Genomic DNA, 24,410 nt, shown 5'->3' with positions numbered 1-24,410 from the left:
GGTACTTTCGTTTCTTGGTAATGATTCTAATGTTCATGAGAATATGATGCTGCCTAAATTGGATACATTTGTTTTGCTTACAAATGAAGGGCCTAGCTTAGAGAAGGATGAACATTGGAGCAAGAACAAGCATGGAGATGATGGCATGCGCAAGGGGAACAAGAACGGAGTTACAAGTGATGATTTCAGGACTTTGAAGCCACCATAATGGGTGCATGAAGCCTTGGACGAAATATACAAGATGCCACTTCATAAATTTCGTCCCGAGGCTATTTTAGGTGCCGCGTCACCTTATTATTGGGCCAGGCCCATGTAATTTCGAAATACATAAGTATAGGCTATTTTTAGAGTCCGTATGTGTGGGGAAACAAGAGATAGGGTTGATTTCGGACCCCTCCACCAAGGGCCACGAAATTCCCCCCTCTTCCTCCATATATACAGCCCTTAGGGCATCGTTTAGACTTTGGGTTTTGTTTAGATTAAAAGTTCGCCATAGCTGCAACTTCGCGTACTTCGTTTGTGTTCAACGACCAGACAAAGGCGTCACAGAACCCCACCTTGATCAATAAAGCTTTCATCTTATATTCGCAATATCCAGATTGCAATCTTAGTTTCTTGCTTGTTCTTCGTTTGCTCGCAGGAAACAGACCCTCGTGGTCAGGTTGGTCGTGCTCCGGCGTGGTCAATAACCTCTCGGAGTTGGTTTAGCGATTGCTAAGGCGCGACGTCCTCGCACACTCATAGTCGGATCGTCAAAGTCGACTTCCACCAAAGCGAAATCCACCATCTCATCGAAAGACGGGACACCTTTGCCTCTATCAGAGTAGAGGATGTTTTACACCACGAACAACACCTAGTATGGAGCCTACTCCTAGTTCCACTTCTGGTTTTCGTGGTAATACTTCTTCCAAATCAGATTCAGTGATTTCTAATGTGAAGAAACCGGCGCAACCTGCTGCTAGTGCTGCTGGTTCTACTAATTCTACAGCAAGAAACAGGGACATGAGTTGTCATACATGTGGTGGAAGGGGTCATTTTAAGAGAGATTGTCCTAATAAAAAGGTTATGTTGATTAATGAGGATAGAACAGAATATGAAATCGGTGATGATGCTAACCCTGATTCTGAAATTTGGGTGGAAGATGAAGATGGTCCAATAGAAGCTTATGCTACACACTATCCTACAATTGTTTGCTCGCCCAAAGTGCTAAGTGTTACGCCTAGTCCTGTAGAACAGCGGTGCAATTTGTTTCAAACAAAGGCCGTTGTTGGTCCTGGTAAGGCATGCAAGGTTATAATTGATGGTGGTAGTTGTCACAATTTGGCTAGTAAGGAGTTATGCCAAAGCTGAAATTGAAATATTTACCGTACCCCAATCCATATTTTATTCAGTGGTTAAGTGATAGTGGAGAGATGAAGATCAGCCACATGGTGCGTGTGGAATTTCAGATCGGACCATATAAAGACACCATTGAGTGTGATGTGGTTCCTATGACCGTGTGTCACCTGTTGTTGGGACGCCCATGGCAGTATGATAGAGATGTCCGCCACAATGGGAGAGCCAACACATATCATTTAAATTGGTGTGGCAAGGAGGTAACTTTGAGGCCTATGACACCGCAGCAAATTGTAAATGAATATCGTCAAAAAATTTAAGTGAATCTTGAAAAAGAGAGTGAGAGATTAGATAGGTGAGAGACTACACTTCCGGTGAGTGAGAGCCACAAGCCAAATCTGAGTGGTCAAAATAAAAGTGAGGGAGTGAATTCCTTAGTTATGTTAGCCACCAAATCTGATTTGAGAGAGTTTCATGAGGATCCCACTACTGTAACACTTGCGCTGTTGTGCAAGGGTCAAATTTTGGTTTCTAATGACATGATCCCTCTCTCTATTGGTGTTTCTAATGTATTGCCGGAATTTAGTGATGTGTTTCCGGAGGAGGTACCCGTTGGTTTACCACCATTGCGAGGTATAGAGCATCAAATTGATTTGATACCAGGAGCATCGCTGCCCAATAGAGCACCGTACCGCACCAACCCCGAGGAAACAAAGGAAATTCAAAAACAAGTACAAGATCTTCTAGACAAAGATTATATTCGCGTGAGCTTAAGTCCTTGTGCTGTGCCTGTAATTTTGGTTCCTAAGAAAGATACATGGCGCATGTGCGTAGATTGTAGAGCTATAAATAACATCACTATTCGATATTGTCATCCTATTCCACGTTTAGAAGATATGTTGGATGAATTGAGTGGTGCTGCTATTTTCTCTAAAATTGATTTGCGTAGTGGTTATCATCAAATTAGGATGAAAGAAGGGGATGAATGGAAGACAGCCTTTAAAACAAAGTTTGGTTTATATGAGTGGTTAGTCATGCCTTTTGGGTTAACTAATGCACCTAGTACTTTCATGAGATTAATGAACCATGTTTTGAGGCATTTCATTGGTAAATTTGGGGTTGTATATTCTGATGATATACTTATTTACAGCCGCAATGAATCTGAACATAGTGATCATATTCGACAAGTTTTGCAAGTATTGCGTGATGCTCAGTTATATGGTAATCTTGATAAGTGCACATGTTGCAAAAATAAGGTCATATTTCTCGGATATGTTGTTTCTAAACATGGAGTGGAGGTAGATGAATCAGAAATAGAAGCTATTAAAAATTGACCTACTCCTCTGAATGTTAGTCAAGTAGGAAGCTTTCACGGTCTTGCTGGTTTCTATAGACGTTTTTTGAAAGATTTCAGTACTATTGCTGCACCTTTGAATGAGCTGACAAAAAGGGTGTTGATTTTGTGTGGGGCGCAACCCAAGATAATGCTTTTGATGAGCTGAAACGTCGTTTGACTGCTGCACCATTGCTTATACTTCCTAATTTCACTAAACAATTTGAGATTGAATGATGCTAGTGGAATTGGTATTGGAGGTGTGTTGATGCAAGAGGGTAAACCGATTGCATATTTTCTGAAAAACCTAATGGTGCACAATTGAACTATCCTGTTTATGATAAAGAATTTTATGCTCTAGTTCGTGTCCTTGAGGTTTGGCAACATTATTTGTGGCCAAAAGAATTTATCATACATTCTGATCATGAGGCTCTGAAATATTTGAAAAGCAAATCCAATTTGAACAAACGTCATGCAAAATGGGTTGAATTTATTGAATCTTTCCCATACATCATTAAATACAAAAAGGGTAAAGATAATGTTGTTGTTGATGCTCTTTCTAGGAAAACATGTTGTTGACACAATTGGATGTTCAAGTTCCTGGTTTAGAGAGTTTGCGTGATTTATATGCCACTGATCCTGATTTTTCAGCACCATATAAATTGTGTTCAGATGTAAAAGCATGGGGGAAAATCACATACATGATGGCTATTTGTTTAGAGCTAACAAACTATGTGTTCCAGAATCGTCCATGCGTTTGCTATTGTTGCAGGAATCACAAGGCGACGATTTGATGGGTTATTTTGGACGTGAGAAGACTTTGCTTATGCTCGCTGATCACTTTTATTGGCCTAAGATGAGGCGTGATGTGGACAGATTTGTGAAGCGTTGCATTACTAGTAATAAGGCAAAGTCTAAGCTGAAACCTCACGGTTTGTATACTCCTCTCCCTACTCCCACTACACCATGGGAAGACATAAGCATGGACTTTGTGTTAGGATTGCCTAGGACCAGGAGAGGACATGATTCAATTTTTGTGGTAGTTGATCGTTTTTCTAAGATGGCACATTTTATTGCTTGCCACAAAAGCGACGATGCGTCGCACATTGCTACTCTGTTTTTCACGGACATCGTGTGCTTACATGGAGTACCAAAGATGATTGTTTCTGATCATGACGTGAAGTTTATGAGCTATTTCTAGAAGACACTTTGGGGAAAGCTGGGGACAAAGTTACTATTCAGCACTACTTGTCATCCCCAAACAGATGGGCAAACAGAGGTGGTCAATCGCACACTATTCACGTTGTTGCGATCCATGATAAAGAAGAACCTGCGTGAATGGGCGGAGTGTTTACCGCATGTGGAGTTTGCATATAACAGGGTGGTACATTCCACAACTCAGTTCTGTCCATTTGAGGTGGTATATGGTTTTAAGCCAATTACACCATTTGATTTGCTGCCCCTTCCAATTCAAGAGAGAGTGAACATGGATGCATCCAAGAGGGCAGATTTCGTGAGGACGATACACGAGAAGACCAAAGAAGCCATTGAAAAGAAGGGCAAGTACACGGCTGATCGTGTTAATAAGAAGAGAAAGGAGGTGTTGTTTCAGCCGGGCGACATGGTGTGGGTACACTTGCATAAAGATAGATTTCCTGAATGACGCAAGTCCAAGTTGAAACCAAGAGGTGATGGACCATATAAAGTGCTTGCCAATATTAATAATAATGCATACAAAATTGATCTTCCGACTCAAGAGTTTGGTGTGAGTAATACGTTCAACGTCGCTGATTTGCCGCCATATACTGGAGAAGACCTTGGTGCGTCGTGGTCGACGCCTTTTCAAGGGGGGGAGGATGATGAGGACATCCCTACTCCTTTACCATCATTTTCAAATAAAGATGATATTGCACAAGACAAGTCCAATGAAATCAGAATTGGACCAATTACAAGAGCATGTGCAAAACTACTTGAACAACAGGTGAATTCACTCTTAGTTGAATCTGACATTTGTGTTAATCAGAATTTTATACTGCCTAAGTCTTTGCATATTTGTATGATCATATTTGAAGGGAAGGCAAGCTTGGCACGTGGAGATGAAGAATTGCAGCAAGAAAAACTTCTACTGATGCCTAATATCAGCAAATGCACAAGGGAGGAGAGGGAGGCAGGTGCACAACATAAAAAGAAGGAAAATCAGAACCGGACTCGGATTGACAGCCAGGAGGCCTGCAATTGATATACGTGCAGAATCCGTGTCCGTGCTCCAAATAAGGCGTTTAAATACAATTTGGAAAGCTTGACTCGTGTGCTTTCCAAATTGTATACTCGCAGCCCGCGATTCGCGGTGACCGAGTCATAGTCACCAAAACAATACGGCGGTTGTTTCTGCCAGTTTTTCGAGATAGATTCGTTTAAGTTAGGAAAGTTAGAGATAAGTTGGATTTCGACCCCAACACTATGTTGGACGTCGAGGGGTCTTTATATACCCTTGTAAGTCGTGGCTTTTAGGGTTAGACCACGTTTTGATTGAACTCATATCAGACTGAATTGTTTTAAGCATTCCTCTGTACTCATATTCCTCTTTGAATCGATCAGAAATATTTACCTACACCAAATTTGTTTCGATAGGGTGTATTTGCTACTGAAAGTCAAGTGCTATCTGTCGTCCACTGGGAATTGGGAGATTGCAGAACCGCTTCGTGGTCGGCGGCTACGTGCGCAAGTGTGTGGTGTTGCGAATATCCATAGGGTTGAAGATCTGTTGCATTGGCAACGAGGGAACAGCCGGAGAGTTCGAGAGCATCTCACAAGTTATCCTACAAGTTCAACATCGACATCCTCCGCTCAATGAGAAGATTGGGCCACCCCCTTATCAGTGCTGGTCCTAGGCTAGACTATACTAGAGACACGAGCCTAGAACACGAACAAAATCACGGCGCGGCACATAAACAAGGGAGGAGCACTCTCTGAATTTTTCTTTCTTTTTTTCACTTTTTTGCACTTTTTTTCCTCTTTTTTTGCTCCGCAACAAATTATTTTCGAAAAAGTCTACAAATGGTCTAAAAACCGCCTAGCTAGAATTTTCCAGAATTATGACTCCATGAGTTTGGAACTATTTTTCTTCTGTGGGTAGCACGGAATCTCAGGAGTCCTACTCTGTCATGACTCAAAGAATCACGTGATCTGGAACTCGAAAACAAAGCAACAAATACTGGACTCGGACTAGGACTGGTAGCGGAGATGAATCTGGTGGAACTCGGACTGGTGACGGCGATGAATCTGCTGGAACTCGGACAGGTGGTTGTATATGGCGATGGTATATGTGGACTCGGATTGGTGGTTGTATATGGCGATGGTATATGTGGACTCGGATTGGTGGTTGTATATGGCAGCGGCGATGTATATGGTGGGGTGGTGGTATATGGCAATGATGATGACGATGATGCGGCGGCGGCGTGACAACCTGTGAATAGAACTCGAAACTCTAAGGGACTAGACGCTAAGACCAGCAACTCGACACGATGATGCAACCGCAAATTCAACAAAGCAAAACTCCAATAAGACTATGCAAAGGCTCAGATTGGTTCGGATATGATGAACTAACCCTAATTTTTTTGTTGGCTTTTTTCGTGGACTGTAGGTATGAAGAACAGACTCGATCTAAACTATGAAAACTGGAATATCTCACCGAGCAACCTGAAAATCTATTACCACTTGATAGAGGCAAAGGTGTCCCGTCTTTCGATGTGATGGTGGCTATCGTTTTAGAGGAAGTCGACTTTGACGATCCGACTACAAACGTGCGAGGACGTCACGCCTTAGCAATCGCTAAACCAACTCCGAGGGGTTATTGACCAAGCCGGAGCACGATCAATCCTGACCACGAGGGCCAGTTTCCTGCGAGAAAACGAAGAACAAGCAAGAAACTGAGTTTGCAATCTGGATATTGCGAATATAAGATGAAAGCTTTATTGATCAAGGTGGGGTTCTGTGACGTCTTGGTTTGGTCGTTGGACACAAACGAAGTACGCGAAGTTGCAGCTATGGCGAACTTTTAATCTAAACAAAACCCAAAGTCTAAACGACGCCCTAAGGGCTGTATATATGGAGGAAGAGGGGGGAATTTCGTGGCCCTTGGAGCAGGGATCCGAAACCAACCCTAACTCTTGTTTCCCCACACATACGGACTCTAAAAACAGCCTATACTTAAGTATTTCGAAAATACATGGGCCTAGCCCAATAATAAAGTGACGCAGCACCTAAAATAGCCTCTGGACGAAATTTATGAAGTGGCATCTTGTATATTTCGTCCAAGGCTTCATGCACTCCTTATGGTGGCTTCAAAGTCCTGAAATCATCACTTGTAACTCCGTTCTGGATCCCCTTGCGCATGCCATCATCTCCATGCTTGAACTTGTTCCAAGGTTCATCTTTCTTGTCCAAGCTAGGCCCTTCATTTGTAAGCAAGACAAATGTATCCAATTTAGGGAGCATCATATTCTCATGAACATTAGAATCGTTACCAAGAAACGAAAGTACCTGATAATTCAATTGGCGTACGCGAGCTCTAGTAATTGGTCCAGTATGTACAGCAGCAGGGGTTTTTGGTGTAACAATTGTATTGATGTCCTCATCACTGGTCTTATTGTCTAGTCCTTTAGAGTTTCGAGTTCTGTTCACAAGTAGTCACGACGCCGCCACATCATCATTATCACCGCTGCCATATACCACCATCGTCATCACCGCTGCCATATACCACCATCGTCATCACCGCTGCCATATACCACCATCGTCATCACCGCTGCCATATACCACATATCCACCGCCATCACCGATTCGCCACCAGTCCGAGTTCCACCGTCCTACATATATCCGCCACCAGTCTGAGTTTCCACCAGATTCATCTCCGCCACCAGTCCTAGTCTGAGTCCGGTATTTGTTGCTTTGTTTTCGAGTTCCAGATCACGCGATAATCCGAGTAGTGACAGAGTAGGACTCCCCAACTTTCGAGCCATTCGCAGAAGAAAAATAGTTCCAAACTCAAAAAAATACTAAGTCTGGAAAATTCTGGCTAGGCAGTTTTTAGACCATTTGTAGACTTTTTCGAAAAAAAATTTGTTCCGGAGCAAAAAAAAGAGGAAAAAAGTGCAAAAAAAGTGAAAAAAAAGAAAAAAATTCAGAGCATGCTCCTCCCTTGTTTACGTGCAGCGCCGTGATTTTGTTAGTGTTTGATAGAGGCGGGGTGTCCCGATCTTTCGATGAGATGATAACTATCGATTTGGTGGAGACGACTTTGACGATCCGACTACAAACGTGCACGACGTTGCGCCTTAGCAATCGCTAAACCAACTCCGAGAGGTTATTGACCATGCTGGAGCACGATCAACCTGACCACGAAGGTCTATTCCTGCAAGCAATCGAAGAACGAGCAAGAATATGATAAAGCAATCTGAATATTGCGAATATATATGAAGTATTGATAATGGTGGGGATCCGGAAGCGGTCTTGGTCTGGTCGTTGGACACAAACGAAGTACACGAAGTTGCAATGGCTAACTTTTAACTAAACAAATCCCAAGGAAAAGCTACTAGATGGATCTACTTATATAGGAGCAAGGGGTGGCGGCCAAGGAGGTGGGAGGACGTCCCAAGGCAGCCTAAAACTAAATCTAGGTCGTACAAGGCCAATGGGCCCAAGTGGAGGTGATGTAACACCATTGGACTTGTAGTTTGACTCGGATTCTGCTGCAGCATCAGATTGTTTCGTCCATAACTCAACGCTCCGGACGAATTTGAAGGTGATTCCAATTGGGTTGGAAAGTGCACGAAATCTAGTTTCCAACAAAAAAAGAATCACCCAATTCGGAGTCCGTATGAAAAACTTGTGTGCGTTTTGAGTCAGGTGTGTCTGTGTAGTCCGAATCTGAATCCAGAACGTGAGAGACTTGGACTCTATCTTCTCTTGGGCCAAAAGTGACGTGAGAGAACTTTTTGGACAGCAAATAAACATCTCTTTCTTCCTTATCTTCATATGTGGATTGTACAAATGTCCCATACACCTGCAATTAGACAAAACACAAAAGTGTGTGAAGTATTTTTGTTCTGGATAACATAAATAGATTATTGAATAGTTTGCACTAGAAATCACCTGACAAATATGCATATATGCAATATTTTTGGTCATATCCAAGGTAGTCATGTCCTCATCAGTTTTCCTTAGTTAACTCATGCATTTTTAAAATCAATTCAGCACGTTGTTTAGCATCAAAATTAACCTTCTCCGAAGATGGAAGAGGCAACAAATCAATAGGTGCACGAGGTAGGAAACCATACACAACTTCAAAAGGGCACATCTTAGTAGTAGAATGCAATGAACGATTATAAGCAAATTCAATATGAGGCAAGCATTCCTCCCACATTTTCTTATTATTCTTCAAAACAGCCCTAAGCATAGTAGACAACGTTCTATTGACTACTTCAGTTTGTCCATCAGTTTGGGGGTGACAAGTAGTACTAAAAAGCAGTTTAGTCCCCAACTTAGCCCATAAACATCTCCAAAAGTGGCTAAGAAATTTAGTATCACGATCTGAAACAATAGTATTTGGCACACCATGCAAGCTAATAATTTCACGAAAGAACAAATCAGCAACATTAACAGCATCATCACTTTTATGACATGGTATAAAGTGTGCCATTTTCGAGAATCTATCCACGACAACAAATATGCTATCCCTCCCCTTCTTTGTTCGAGGTAAACCTAAAACAAAGTCCATAGATATATCCTCCCAAGGAACACTAGGTACAGGCAAAGGCATATATAAACCATGAGGATTGAGTCGTGACTTAGCTTTTTGACATGTAGTGCAGCGAGCAATAAAACGCTCAACATCCCGTCTCATCTTTGGCCAAAAGAAATGTGTAGCAAGTACGTCCTCCGTCTTCTTCACGCCAAAGTGTCCCATTAATCCTCCTCCATGCGCCTCCTGCAACAACAAAAGACGAACGGAGCTAGCTGGAATGCATAGCTTGTTAGCACGAAACACAAATCCATCGTTAATGACAAACTTGTTCCACATTCTTCCTTCTTTGCAATTCTGCATTACATCTTTAAAATCAGCATTATGCACATTGATAGAGGCGGGGTGTCCCGATCTTTCGATGAGATGATAACTATCGATTTGGTGGAGACGACTATGACGATCCGACTACAAACGTGCACGACGTTGCGCCTTAGCAATCGCTAAACCAACTCCGAGAGGTTATTGACCATGCTGGAGCACAATCAACCTGACCACGAAGGTCTATTCCTGCAAGCAATCGAAGAACGAGCAAGAATATGATAAAGCAATCTGAATATTGCGAATATATATGAAGTATTGATAATGGTGGGGATCCGGAAGCGGTCTTGGTCTGGTCGTTGGACACAAACGAAGTACACGAAGTTGCAATGGCTAACTTTTAACTAAACAAATCCCAAGGAAAAGCTACTAGATGGATCTACTTATATAGGAGCAAGGGGTGGCGGCCAAGGAGGTGGGAGGACGTCCCAAGGCAGCCTAAAACTAAATCTAGGTCGTACAAGGCCAATGGGCCCAAGTGGAGGTGATGTAACACCTTTGGACTTGTAGTTTGACTCGGATTCTGCTGCAGCATCAGATTGTTTCGTCCACAACTCAACGCTCCAGACGAATTTGAAGGTGATTCCAATTGGTTTGGAAAGTGCACGAAATCTAGTTTCCAACAAAAAAAGAATCACCCAATTCGGAGTCCGTATGAAAAACTTGTGTGCGTTTTGAGTCAGGTGTGTCTGTGCAGTCCGAATCTGAATCCAGAACGTGAGAGACTTGGACTCTATCTTCTCTTGGGCCAAAAGTGACGTGAGAGAACTTTTTGGACAGCAAATAAACATCTCTTTCTTCCTTATCTTCATATGTGGATTGTACAAATGTCCCATACACCTGCAATTAGACAAAACACAAAAGTGTGTGAAGTATTTTTGTTCTGGATAACATAAATAGATTATTGAATAGTTTGCACTAGAAATCACCTGACAAATATGCATATATGCAATATTTTTGGTCATATCCAAGGTAGTCATGTCCTCATCATCCTCCCCTTCTTGAAAATAAAGCCGTCCTCGGCGTTGCTTCATCTGAAATGTGGCTAAAAAAAAGAGACAAGGTGTACATGTTGTATATGTATATGTCATCCATTTTTACTTCCCTTGATTTTTGCATATATGACACATGAATAGATGAGTAACTTGCATAGTTCATAAAATCTAAAGCCAAAAAATTAGCACAAGAAGTAGAAGGCATGAAAATATTGCAACTCAGTTTGCACATATAAGTGAAGCTCTTATTCATTTCAAAAGATTGACAATGTTCATCATTAAACCATCCCAACATTGGTGAATAAACCTTACTTGCATCAAATTTACATGCTACAACATGCTTAAATACGCAAACATGCAATAAGTCATTCAACACAGAATCATCACCAAGATTAGAGGTCATATCAAAATGATTAAACATTGGTTCTTTTGCATCAATAGTTAATTCAATGGGTGCACTCAAAATTCTTGGTATTTCAGTTGTTTGATCACATGGCAAAGTCAAATTATCAACGTAGTCCTCTAAAATAGGTGGTGTGATCAAAGTAGTGGGTAGCTCATCAGATGATGCATTCAAATTGACAAGGCATTCATCATTCTCATGTAGAGATGGAAGATCAGTACCTTTGTCATTACCTCTTATGATCAACTCAGATGATGTAGCCACTCTCGGGGGCGATGTGTCACATGGTGGAGGTGATGTAGTCCTGACAACAACGGATGTGGTTGTCATAGTATGCTTAGTAGTTGAAGGAACAATCATATCAACTCTTGGAATGTGCACCGTGCGCTTGTTCTCCTCGTGGCCAACACGTCGTTTTATTTCCTGTTCAGCTTTGCAAGCAAGATGAAACAAATGGTCTATAGGATAACACTCTTCATGAATTAGTATCTCTTGAATATCACGGTTTAATCCTCCCCAAAATCTATCCATAAAATCATCTTCACTTTCTTCTAAAGAGGAATGCAACAAGGTAGTTTGTAAATCATCATAATATTTTGTTACAGTTTCACTACCTTGTTTTAAGTGTTGCAACTTCTTAATCATGTCACGAGTATAATAAGCAGGAACGAAAGTATGTCGCATGGCAAGTTTCAAATCATCCCAAGTAGTAGGTATATAATCAGGGTGTAACCGACAATATTCACTCCACCAAACCAAAGCATAACCAGTGAAAGAACCAACCGCAACCTTAACCTTTTTATGTTCATCGAAATTATGGGAAGCAAATATATTTTTTATGTCGAACTCCCATTCAATATATAAAGCAGGTTTAAAACGGCCATTAAATGGTGGTATAGATACATTAACCTGATCATGTGAATTTGGATGTTTGTGCACCTCTCGTGACGGTTGTGGTATTTGCAAAGGTGGTGGCACGTCTCCCGCGATCGACAAAGCCCATGAATTGACTCTGGATCCTGTCATGATTAGTAGAACAAGAAACAAAACCCAAAAATAATGTTCCTATAACTACTAGGATGTGGTGGTAAAACGCTCACAGTAAAGCAAATATCAATGTCTTACAAGTTCTTACCGTGCAGCAGGCGGTGATCGGCAACCAGCGTGATAGAGGTGAGGGTGTCCCGATCTTTCGATGAGATGATAACTATCGATTTGGTGGAGACGACTTTGACGATCCGACTACAAACGTGCACGACGTTGCGCCTTAGCAATCGCTAAACCAATCTCCTGAGGTTACTGACGATGCCGGAAGCACGGTCAGCCTGACCACGAAGGTCTATTCCTGCAAGCAATCGAAGAACGAGCAAGAATATGATAAAGCAATCTGAATATTGCAAATATATATGAGGTATTGATAATGGTGGGGATCCGGAAGCGGTCTTGGTCTGGTCGTTGGACACAAACGAAGTACACGAAGTTGCAATGGCTAACTTTTAACTAAACAAATCCCAAGGAAAAGCTACTAGATGGATCTACTTATATAGGAGCAAGGGGTGGCGGCCAAGGAGGTGGGAGGACGTCCCAAGGCAGCCTAAAACTAAATCTAAGTCGTACAAGGCCAATGGGCCCAAGTGGAGGTGATGTAACACCTTTGGACTTGTAGTTTGACTCGGATTCTGCTGCAGCATCAGATTGTTTCGTCCACAACTCAACGCTCCGGACGAATTTGAAGGTGATTCCAATTGGGTTGGAAAGTGCACGAAATCTAGTTTCCAACAAAAAAAGAATCACCCAATTCGGAGTCCGTATGAAAAACTTGTGTGCGTTTTGAGTCAGGTATGTCTGTGCAGTCCGAATCTGAATCCAGAACGTGAGAGACTTGGACTCTATCTTCTCTTGGGCCAAAAGTGACGTGAGAGAATTTTTTGGACAGCAAATAAACATCTCTTTCTTCCTTATCTTCATATGTGGATTGTACAAATGTCCCATACACCTGCAATTAGACAAAACACAAAACTGTGTGAAGTATTTTTGTTCTGGATAACATAAATAGATTATTGAATAGTTTGCACTAGAAATCACCTGACAAATATGCATATATGCAATATTTTTGGTCATATCCAAGGTAGTCATGTCCTCATCATCCTCCCCTTCTTGAAAATAAAGCCGTCCTCGGCGTTGCTTAATCTGAAATGTGGCTAACAAAAGAGACAAGGTGTACATGTTGTATATGTATATTTCATCCATTTTTACTTCCCTTGATTTTTGCATATATGACACATGAATAGATGAGTAACTTGCATAGTTCATAAAATCTAAAGCCAAAAAATTAGCACAAGAAGTAGAAGGCATGAAAATATTGCAACTCAGTTTGCACATATAAGTGAAGCTCTTATTCATTTCAAAAGATTGACAATGTTCATCATTAAACCATCCCAACATTGGTGAATAAACCTTACTTGCATCAAATTTACATGCTACAACATGCTTAAATAAGCAAACATGCAATAAGTCATTTAACACAGAATCATCACCAAGATTAGAGGTCATATCAAAATGATTAAACATTGGTTCTTTTGCATCAATAGTTAGTTCAATGGGTGCACTCAAAATTGTTGGTATTTCAGTTGTTTGATCACATGGCAAAGTCAAATTATCAACGTAGTCCTCTAAAATAGGTGGTGTGATCAAAGTAGTGGGTAGCTCATCAGATGGTGCTTTCAAATTGACAAGGCATTCATCATTCTCATGTAGAGATGGAAGATCAGTACCTTTGTCATTACCTCTTATGATCAACTCAGATGATGTAGCCACTCTCGGGGGCGATGTGTCACATGGTGGAGGTGATGTAGTCCTGACAACAACGGATGTGGTTGTCATAGTATGCCTAGTAGTTGAAGGAACAATCATATCAACTCTTGGAATGTGCACCGTGCGCTTGTTCTCCTCGTGGCCAACACGTCGTTTTATTTCCTGTTCAGCTTTGCAAGCAAGATGAAACAAATGGTCCATAGGATAACACTCTTCATGAATTAGTATCTCTTGAATATCACGGTTTAATCCTCCCCAAAATCTATCCATAAAATCATCTTCACTTTCTTCTAAAGAGGAATGCAACAAGGTAGTTTGTAAATCATCATAATATTTTGTTACAGTTTCACTACCTTGTTTTAAGTGTTGCAACTTCTTAATCATGTCACGAGTATAATAAGCAGGGACGAAAGTATGTCGCATGACAAGTTTCAAATCATTCCAAGTAGTAGGTATATAATCAGGGTGTAACCGACAATACTCACTCCACCAAACCAAAGCATAACCAGTGAAAGAACCAACCGCAACCTTAACCTTTTTATGTTCATTGAAATTATGGGAAGCAAATATATTTTTTATGTCGAACTCCCATTCAATATATAAAGCAGGTTTAAAACGGCCATTAAATGGTGGTATAGATACATTAACCTGATCATGTGCATTTGGATGTTTGTGCACCTCTCGTGACGGTTGTGGTATTTGCAAAGGTGGTGGCACGTCTCCCACGATCGACAAAGCCCATGAATTGACTCTGGATCCTGTCATGATTAGTAGAACAAGAAACAAAACCCAAAAATAATGTTCCTATAACTACTAGGATGTGGTGGTAAAATGCTCACAGTAAAGCAAATATCAATGTCTTACAAGTTCTTACCATGCAGCAGGCGGTGATCGGCAACCAGCGGTGTCAAGTAACTCCGAATATTGAGTAAAGCGATTGCCAGGGGAGCGTACGTATACACGGTGTAGAAATATGTGGAGCTGGGTTGGCTATATATGGTAGCAAAAGATTAGCAATAATCAATTCAAAGATGCAATGTTGAATAAACGCTCAACGACGGTACTGTGCTGGTCCTAGGCTAGACCGTACTAGAGACGCGAGCCTAAAACACTAATGAGGTCACGGCGTAGCACAACTAGCATCAATGAAGGATACTAAGTAGCTCTTGACAGCAAGATATAAGTGAATATCACAACGACAGTGAAGATAATGATGAAAAACAACTGCCAAGCAGGATATACAACAACTCTCTCTCCAACTTTCCTCTTGAAAAGTTTAAGACAATTTTCTGATAAATTCTTTCAAAGAATGCTATTAACTCAAGCTTTCCAATGCAAAAAGAATCACTCAATTCTGAGTTGATATGAGGAGTCAAAGAATTCTAAAACTGGCCTGAAAAATTGGAACAAGCTGTGTTCATGAACTTCGGAGGGCAAAAAGACCTATTTAGAAGCCGATTTTGAGGTGTCAAATATTGAACTTGCTTCTGCAACTATTTAGATGCGGCTCGTCGCTAGCTTCAATTTGAGTACTCACGGAGCCAAAATGGACTTCGTATGAGGAAGATACACCTGTTTTACTGAACAGTGCGCAAAACAGATTCCAATGCGAATTCAGGTACGAGATTGATTCTAGATAGATCCAATTTTTTTTTCTTCTCTCTTTTTTTTCTCACGCTTTTTTTTTCTTTTTCTTCTCTCTCTTTTTCTTTTTTTTCCTTTTTTCTCTTTTTTTTCTCTATCTTTTTTTTCCAAGACAAACTAGATAAGATGCAGATTGGATCAGGCGAAGATGTGAATGACCTCAACTATGATTATGACAATGAACAGTGCGTAGCACGTGGTGGAAATTAATAGATGGGATGGTGGACAGCGAAAGGGATAATGATGCAGCAGCGGCGTGACTAATGTGAACAGAACTCGAAACTCTAAAGGAACTAGACGCTAAGACCAGCAACTTACACGACGATGCAACCGATAATTCAACTATGCAAGCAATGAATAGAAAATTGCAAAGGCTCAGACTGGCTTGGATAAAGGATGAACAGATCTAACTTTTTTTTGTGTGGCTTTTTCTTGGACAATAGGTAAGAAAATAAATCTAATCTAGGAAAACTGGAAATTCTCACCGAGCAACCTGAAAACTGATACCACTTGATAGAGGCGGGGTGTCCCGATCTTTCGATGAGATGATAACTATCGATTTGGTGGAGACGACTTTGACGATCCGACTACAAACGTGCACGACGTTGCGCCTTAGCAATCGCTAAACCAACTCCGAGAGGTTATTGACCATGCTGGAGCACGATCAACCTGACCACGAAGGTCTATTCCTGCAAGCAATCGAAGAACGAGCAAGAATATGATAAAGCAATCTGAATATTGCGAATATATATGAAGTATTGATAATGGTGGGGATCCGGAAGCGGTCTTGGTCTGGTCGTTGAACACAAACGAAGTACACGAAGTTGCAATGGCTAACTTTTAACTAAACAAATCCCAAGGAAAAGCTACTAGATGGATCTACTTATATAGGAGCAAGGGGTGGTGGCCAAGGAGGTGGGAGGACGTCCCAAGGCAGCCTAAAACTAAATCTAGGTCGTACAAGGCCAATGGGCCCAAGTGGAGGTGATGTAACACCTTTGGACTTGTAGTTTGACTCGGATTCTGCTGCAGCATCAGATTGTTTCGTCCACAACTCAACGCTCCGGACGAATTTAAAGGTGATTCCAATTTGGTTGGAAAGTGCACGAAATCTAGTTTCCAACAAAAAAAGAATCACCCAATTCGGAGTCCGTATGAAAAACTTGTGTGCGTTTTGAGTCAGGTGTGTCTGTGCAGTCCGAATCTGAATCCAGAACGTGAGAGACTTGGACTCTATCTTCTCTTGGGCCAAAAGTGACGTGAGAGAACTTTTTGGACAGCAAATAAACATCTCTTTCTTCCTTATCTTCATATGTGGATTGTACAAATGTCCCATACACCTGCAATTAGACAAAACACAAAAGTGTGTGAAGTATTTTTGTTCTGGATAACATAAATAGATTATTGAATAGTTTGCACTAGAAATCACCTGACAAATATGCATATATGCAATATTTTTGGTCATATCCAAGGTAGTCATGTCCTCATCAGTGTTCTAGGTTCGCGTCTCTAGCACAGTCTAGCCTAGGACCAGCACAGTACCGTCGTTGAGCATTTATTCAACTTTGCATCTCTGAATTGATTATTGCTGACCCTTTTTGCTACCATATTATAAGCCTTCCTAGCTCCACATACATCTATGTCGTGCGTTTGACTCTCCCTGGTAATCGCTGTATCCAAGCTATGAGAGTTTTGACTATGGCGGTTGCTGATCATCGCCTGCTGCTGGGTAAGAACTGGTAAGAATTTGAGTTTTGCTGGACGGATTTGTGACACTCCACCACCGCCATTTTCTAGTAGTCTGTAGGATCATATTCTTGTGTGTTTCTATTGCTGCTAACCATGGCAGGATCACAACCCGACGTGATTGACTGGGAGAACATGACGAACAAAGAGTTGCATGATAAGTTTCAGCAAATGATGAGTGGACAGGTGGAAGATGTGCTAAACAGATTTGAAGAGGCCATGGAGAAGATAGATGGCATTGAGAAGGCGTTCGAAACAAAGCTCGATCACAAGTTTAATGAATTGATCGCGCGTCTTCCACCGTCCGCTGCATATGTCGCACCTCTACAACAACAACAACAACATCGTCTTCCAAATCAAGTGGGACGAGTACAACGCGTTCCCATTGAGCCTGGTCAAACTTCTGGTGCTGCTGTACCTACTGTTGGTGCTTCTGCCGCTCCTGCTGATACTACAGAGGTGGAGGACCATTACGAGGATGAGGTTGATCAAAATCAGAACTACGTGCAACCACCAGTACCACCTCCACCAGGTCGTCCTCATGCATATCATCGCAACGATAGGGCTGCACCACCACCTGAGGTACATGACCATCTTCCTAAACTAAAATTGAATATTCCACCATTTGAAGGTAGATATGTTCCTGATATATATCTTACTTCAGAGATAGAAACTGAACAATGATTTACATGTTTACAATATCCTGAGGAGAGACGTGTTCCTGCTGATGTTTGTGCTTTCACTAGCTTTGCATGTGTTTGGTGGTCTGAACATTGTAGATTATATCCTATTCCAGCTACTTGGGCTGCTTTGAAAACTACTGTGCGTACTCGTTGGGTTCCACTATATTATCAACGTGAATTACTTCAAAAATCGCAGCGCTTAAGACAAGGAATAAATTCTGTAGAAGAATATTATCAGGAACTACAAACTGGCATGATTAGATGTGGTATTGTTGAGGAGAATGAAGCTATGCTTGCACGTTTTATGGGTGGATTAAATAGAGAGATTCGGACCATTCTAGAGTATAAGGAGTATACTAATATCACTCGTTTATTCCATCTTGCTTGTAAAGCTGAACATGAAGTGCAGGATCGACAGGCATTGGCACGAACTAACTTTTCTGCAGGTCGATCTTCATCATGGACACCACGTGCATCCTCTACTTCCACTCCACCAGCACCTCCATCAGGTGCCACCTCCAGCCGTGATTCAAGAAAGCAGGCACAACCACCACTATCTGCCAAGAGCACACCTGCCGAGCCTGCGCAGAGGTCTTCTTCTTCCATGGCATCAACAAGGCGCACAAGTGATATTATTTGTCGTCGTTGTAAGGGAAGAGGACATTTTGCGAGAGAATGCCAATCTCAGCGTGTGATGATTGCTACTAAGGAAGGTGGGTATGAGTCCGCTAGTGACTATGATGAGGAGACTGTGGCACTTATTACACGTGAAGAACACGGTGGAGAAGATTCTGATCATGAGACGCAATACATGGCTCCTGAAGATGCTGACATGTATGAATGTTTAGTTGCTCAACGTGTTTTGAGTGTGCAGGTCACACAAGTTGAGCAAAATCAGAGGCATAATTTGTTCCATACAAAGGTAGTTATGAAGGAACATTCTGTTCGCGTCATCATAGATGGAGGGAGCTGCAACAACTTGACTAGCATGGAGATGGTGGAGAAGCTATCTCTCACCACAAGACCACATCCACATCCTTTGATAGAGGCTAAGGTGTCCCGTCTTTCGATGAGATGATGGATATCGCTTTGGTGGAAGTCGACTTTGACGATCCGACTACGAACGTGCGAGGACGTCGCGCCTTAGCAATCGCTAAACCAACTCCGAGAGGTTATTGACCACGCCGGAGCACGATCAACCTGACCACGAGGGTCTGTTTCCTGCGAGCAAACGAAGAACAAGCAAGAAACTGAGATTGCAATCTGGATATTGCGAATATAAGATGAAAGCTTTATTGATCAAGGTGGGGTTCTGTGACGCCTTTGTCTGGTCGTTGAACACAAACGAAGTACGCGAAGTTGCAGCTATGGCGAACTTTTAATCTAAACAAAACCCAAAGTCTAAACGATGCCCTAAGGGCTGTATATATGGAGGAAGAGGGGGGAATTTCGTGGCCCTTGGTGGAGGAGTCCGAAATCAACCCTATCTCGTGTTTCCCCACACATACGGACTCAAAAAATAGCCTATACTTATGTATTTCGAAATTACATGGGCCTGACCCAATAATAAGGTGACGCAGCACCTAAAATAGCCTCGGGACGAAATTTATGAAGTGGCATCTTGTATATTTCGTCCAAGGCTTCATGCACCCATTATGGTGGCTTTAAAGTCCTGAAATCATCACTTGTAACTCTGTTCTTGTTTCCCTTGCGCATGCCATCATCTCCATGCTTGTTCTTGCTCCAATGTTCATCCTTCTCCAAGCTAGGCCCTTCATTTGTAAGCAAAACAAATGTATCCAATTTAGGCAGCATCATATTCTCATGAACATTAGAATCATTACCAAGAAACGAAAGTACCTGGTAATTTAGTTGGCGTGCACGAGCTCTAGTAATTGGTCCAGTATGTATAGCAGCAGGGGCTGTGGGTGTAACAATTGTATTGATGTCCTCATCATCCTCCCCTTCTTGAAATGAAGTCGTCCTCGACGGAAGTTCATCTTCCTCACCCAAATAAGGCTTCAAATCTGCAATGTTAAAAGTGGGACTAACCCCAAAATCTGCAGGCAGCTCAAGTTTATATGCATTATCATTTATTTTCTCTAACACCTTAAAGGGACCATCAGCACGTGGCATTAACTTTGATTTGCGCTAATCAGGAAATCTATCCTTACGCAAATGTAACCAAACAAGATCTCCAGGTGCAAACACAACATGTTTTCTACCCTTATCTCCAGCAAGTTTATATTTAGCGTTCATACGCTCAATGTTTTCCTTAGTTAACTCATGCATTTTTAAAATCAATTCAGCACGTTGTTTAGCATCAAAATTAACCTTCTCCGAAGATGGAAGAGGCAACAAATCAATAGGTGCACGAGGTAGGAAACCATACACAACTTCAAAAGGGCACATCTTAGTAGTAGAATGCAATGAACATTATAAGCAAATTCAATATGAGGCAAGCATTCCTCCCACATTTTCTTATTATTCTTCAAAACAGCCCTAAGCATAGTAGACAACGTTCTATTGACTACTTCAGTTTGTCCATCAGTTTGGGGGTGACAAGTAGTACTAAAAAGCAGTTTAGTCCCCAACTTAGCCCATAAACATCTCCAAAAGTGGCTAAGAAATTTAGTATCACGATCTGAAACAATAGTATTTGGCACACCATGCAAGCGAATAATTTCACGAAAGAACAAATCAGCAACATTAACAGCATCATCGCTTTTATGACATGGTATAAAGTGTGCCATTTTCGAGAATCTATCCACGACAACAAATATGCTATCCCTCCCCTTCTTTGTTCGAGGTAAACCTAAAACAAAGTCCATAGATATATCCTCCCAAGGAACACTAGGTACAGGCAAAGGCATATATAAACCATGAGGATTGAGGCGTGACTTAGCTTTTTGACATGTAGTGCAGCGAGCAATAAAATGCTCAACATCCCGTCTCATCTTTGGCCAAAAGAAATGTGTAGCAAGTATGTCCTCCGTCTTCTTCACGCCAAAGTGTCCCATTAATCCTCCTCCATGCGCCTCCTGCAACAACAAAAGACGAACGGAGCTAGCTGGAATGCATAACTTGTTAGCACGAAACACAAATCCATCGTTAACAACAAACTTGTTCCACATTCTTCCTTCTTTACAATTATGCATTACATCTTTAAAATTAGCATCATGCACATATTGATCTTTGATGGTCTCCAAACCAAATATTTTGAAGTCAAGTTGTGAAAGCACAGTATAGCGACGAGACAAAGCATCAGCAATAACATTTTCTTTTCCCTTCTTGTGTTTAATGACATAAGGGAAAGTCTCAATGAATTCAACCCATTTAGCATGTCTACGATTCAGTTTAGCTTGACTTTTAATATGTTTCAATGATTCATGATCAGAATGTATAACAAATTCTTTGGGCCATAAATAATGTTGCCATGTTTCTAAAGTCCGAACAAGAGCATATAATTCTTTATCATAAGTAGAATAATTCAGACTAGGCCCACTCAATTTTTCAGAAAAGTATGCAACAGGTTTGCCATCTTGTAATAACACACCTCCTAATCCAATTCCACTAGCATCACATTCAAGCTCAAAAGTCTTATTAAAATCAGGAAGTTGGAGTGAAGGAGCATGTGTCAACTTATCTTTCAATACCGTGAAGGCTTCTTCCTGTGCGGTACCCCAAAGAAAAGGCACATCTTTCTTTGTAAGCTCATTGAGAGGTGCAGCAATGGTGCTGAAATCTCTCACAAAACGCCTATAGAATCCAGCGAGGCCAAGAAAACTCCTCACTTGTGTGACCGTTTTGGGCTGCGGCCAACTCTCAATAGCTTCAATCTTGGCTTTATCAACTTCAATTCCCTGTGGAGTAACAACATAGCCAAGAAAAGATACTCGGTCGGTGCAAAAGGTGCACTTCCCAAGATTACCAAACAAACGTGCATCACGTAGAGCAATAAAAACAGCACGTAAATGTTCCAAATGTTCCTCCAAAGATCTGCTATAAATCAATATGTCATCAGTAAACTACCACAAATCGTCCAATGAAAGCACGTAAAACTTCGTTCATTAATCTCATGAAAGTACTAGGTGCATTAGTTAACCCAAAAGGCATGACTAACCACTCATATAATCCAAACTTAGTTTTAAATGCTGTTTTCCATTCATCTCCCAATTTCATACGAATTTGATGGTAGCCACTACGCAAATCAACTTTGGAGAATATTGTAGAGCCACTCAATTCATCAAGCATATCATCTAGCCTAGGAATAGGATGACGATAACGAATAGTAATATTATTAATGCCTCTACAATCAACACACATACGTGATGTACCATCCTTTTTCGGCACTAGAATAATAGGAACAGCACAAGGACTAAGGGATTCGCGTATATAACCTTTGTCGAGAAGCTCTTGTACTTGACGCATAATCTCCTTCGTCTCCTCTGGATTGGTACGGTATGGTGCACGGTTTGGTAGTGAAGCACCGGGAATTAAGTCAATCTGATGCTCAATCCCTCGAATAGGCGGTAATCCCGGTGGCACGTCTTGTGGAAAAACGTCAGCGAACTCCTGCAAAATGTTAGTGACAGCAGGAGGCAAAGAGGAAGGCACGTCCTCGAATGAAAATAATGCCTCTTTGCACACAAAAGCATAGCAAATAGATGATAGAGGCAAAGGTGTCCCGTCTTTCGATGAGATGGTGGATTTCGCTTTGGTGGAAGTCGACTTTGACGATCCGACTACGAACGTGCGAGGACGTCGCGCCTTAGCAATCGCTAAACCAACTCCGAGAGGTTATTGACCACGCCGGAGCACGATCAACCTGACCACGAGGGTCTGTTTCCTGCGAGCAAACGAAGAACAAGCAAGAAACTGAGATTGCAATCTGGATATTGCGAATATAAGATGAAAGCTTTATTGATCAAGGTGGGGTTCTGTGACGCCTTTGTCTGGTCGTTGAACACAAACGAAGTACGCGAAGTTGCAGCTATGGCGAACTTTTAATCTAAACAAAACCCAAAGTCTAAACGATGCCCTAAGGGCTGTATATATGGAGGAAGAGGGGGGAATTTCGTGGCCCTTGGTGGAGGAGTCCGAAATCAACCCTATCTCTTGTTTCCCCACACATACGGACTCTAAAAATAGCCTATACTTATGTATTTCGAAATTACATGGGCCTGGCCCAATAATAAGGTGACGCAGCACCTAAAATAGCCTCGGGACGAAATTTATGAAGTGGCATCTTGTATATTTCGTCCAAGGCTTCATGCACCCATTATGGTGGCTTCAAAGTCCTGAAATCATCACTTGTAACTCCGTTCTTGTTCCCCTTGCGCATCCCATCATCTCCATGCTTGTTCTTGCTCCAATGTTCATCCTTCTCCAAGCTAGGCCCTTCATTTGTAAGCAAAACAAATGTATCCAATTTAGGCAGCATCATATTCTCATGAACATTAGAATCATTACCAAGAAACGAAAGTACCTGGTAATTTAGTTGGCGTGCACGAGCTCTAGTAATTGGTCCAGTATGTATAGCAGCAGGGGCTGTGGGTGTAACAATTGTATTGATGTCCTCATCATCCTCCCCTTCTTGAAATGAAGTCGTCCTCGACGGAAGTTCATCTTCCTCACCCAAATAAGGCTTCAAATCTGCAATGTTAAAAGTGGGACTAACCCCAAAATCTGCAGGCAGCTCAAGTTTATATGCATTATCATTTATTTCTCTAACACCTTAAAGGGACCATCAGCACGTGGCATTAGCTTTGATTTGCGCAAATCAGGAAATCTATCCTTACGCAAATGTAACCAAACAAGATCTCCAGGTGCAAACACAACATGTTTTCTACCCTTATCTCCAGCAAGTTTATATTTAGCATTCATACGCTCAATATTTTTCTTAGTTAACTCATGCATTTTTAAAATCAATTCAGCACGTTGTTTAGCATCAAAATTAACCTTCTCCGAAGATGGAAGAGGCAACAAATCAATAGGTGCACGAGGTAGGAAACCATACACAACTTCAAAAGGGCACATCTTAGTAGTAGAATGCAATGAACGATTATAAGCAAATTCAATATGAGGCAAGCATTCCTCCCACATTTTCTTATTATTCTTCAAAACAGCCCTAAGCATAGTAGACAACGTTCTATTGACTACTTCAGTTTGTCCATCAGTTTGGGGGTGACAAGTAGTACTAAAAAGCAGTTTAGTCCCCAACTTAGCCCATAAACATGTCCAAAAGTGGCTAAGAAATTTAGTATCACGATCTGAAACAATAGTTTTTGGCACACCATGCAAGCGAATAATTTCACGAAAGAACAAATCAGCAACA

The sequence above is a fragment of the Triticum dicoccoides genome, chromosome 4A (assembly GCF_002162155.2).
Source record: "Triticum dicoccoides isolate Atlit2015 ecotype Zavitan chromosome 4A, WEW_v2.0, whole genome shotgun sequence".
Classification (NCBI taxonomy): Eukaryota; Viridiplantae; Streptophyta; class Magnoliopsida; order Poales; family Poaceae; genus Triticum; species Triticum dicoccoides.
The sequence above is the reverse complement of the archived record's forward strand: the minus strand, read 5'-3'. Positions refer to the sequence as shown.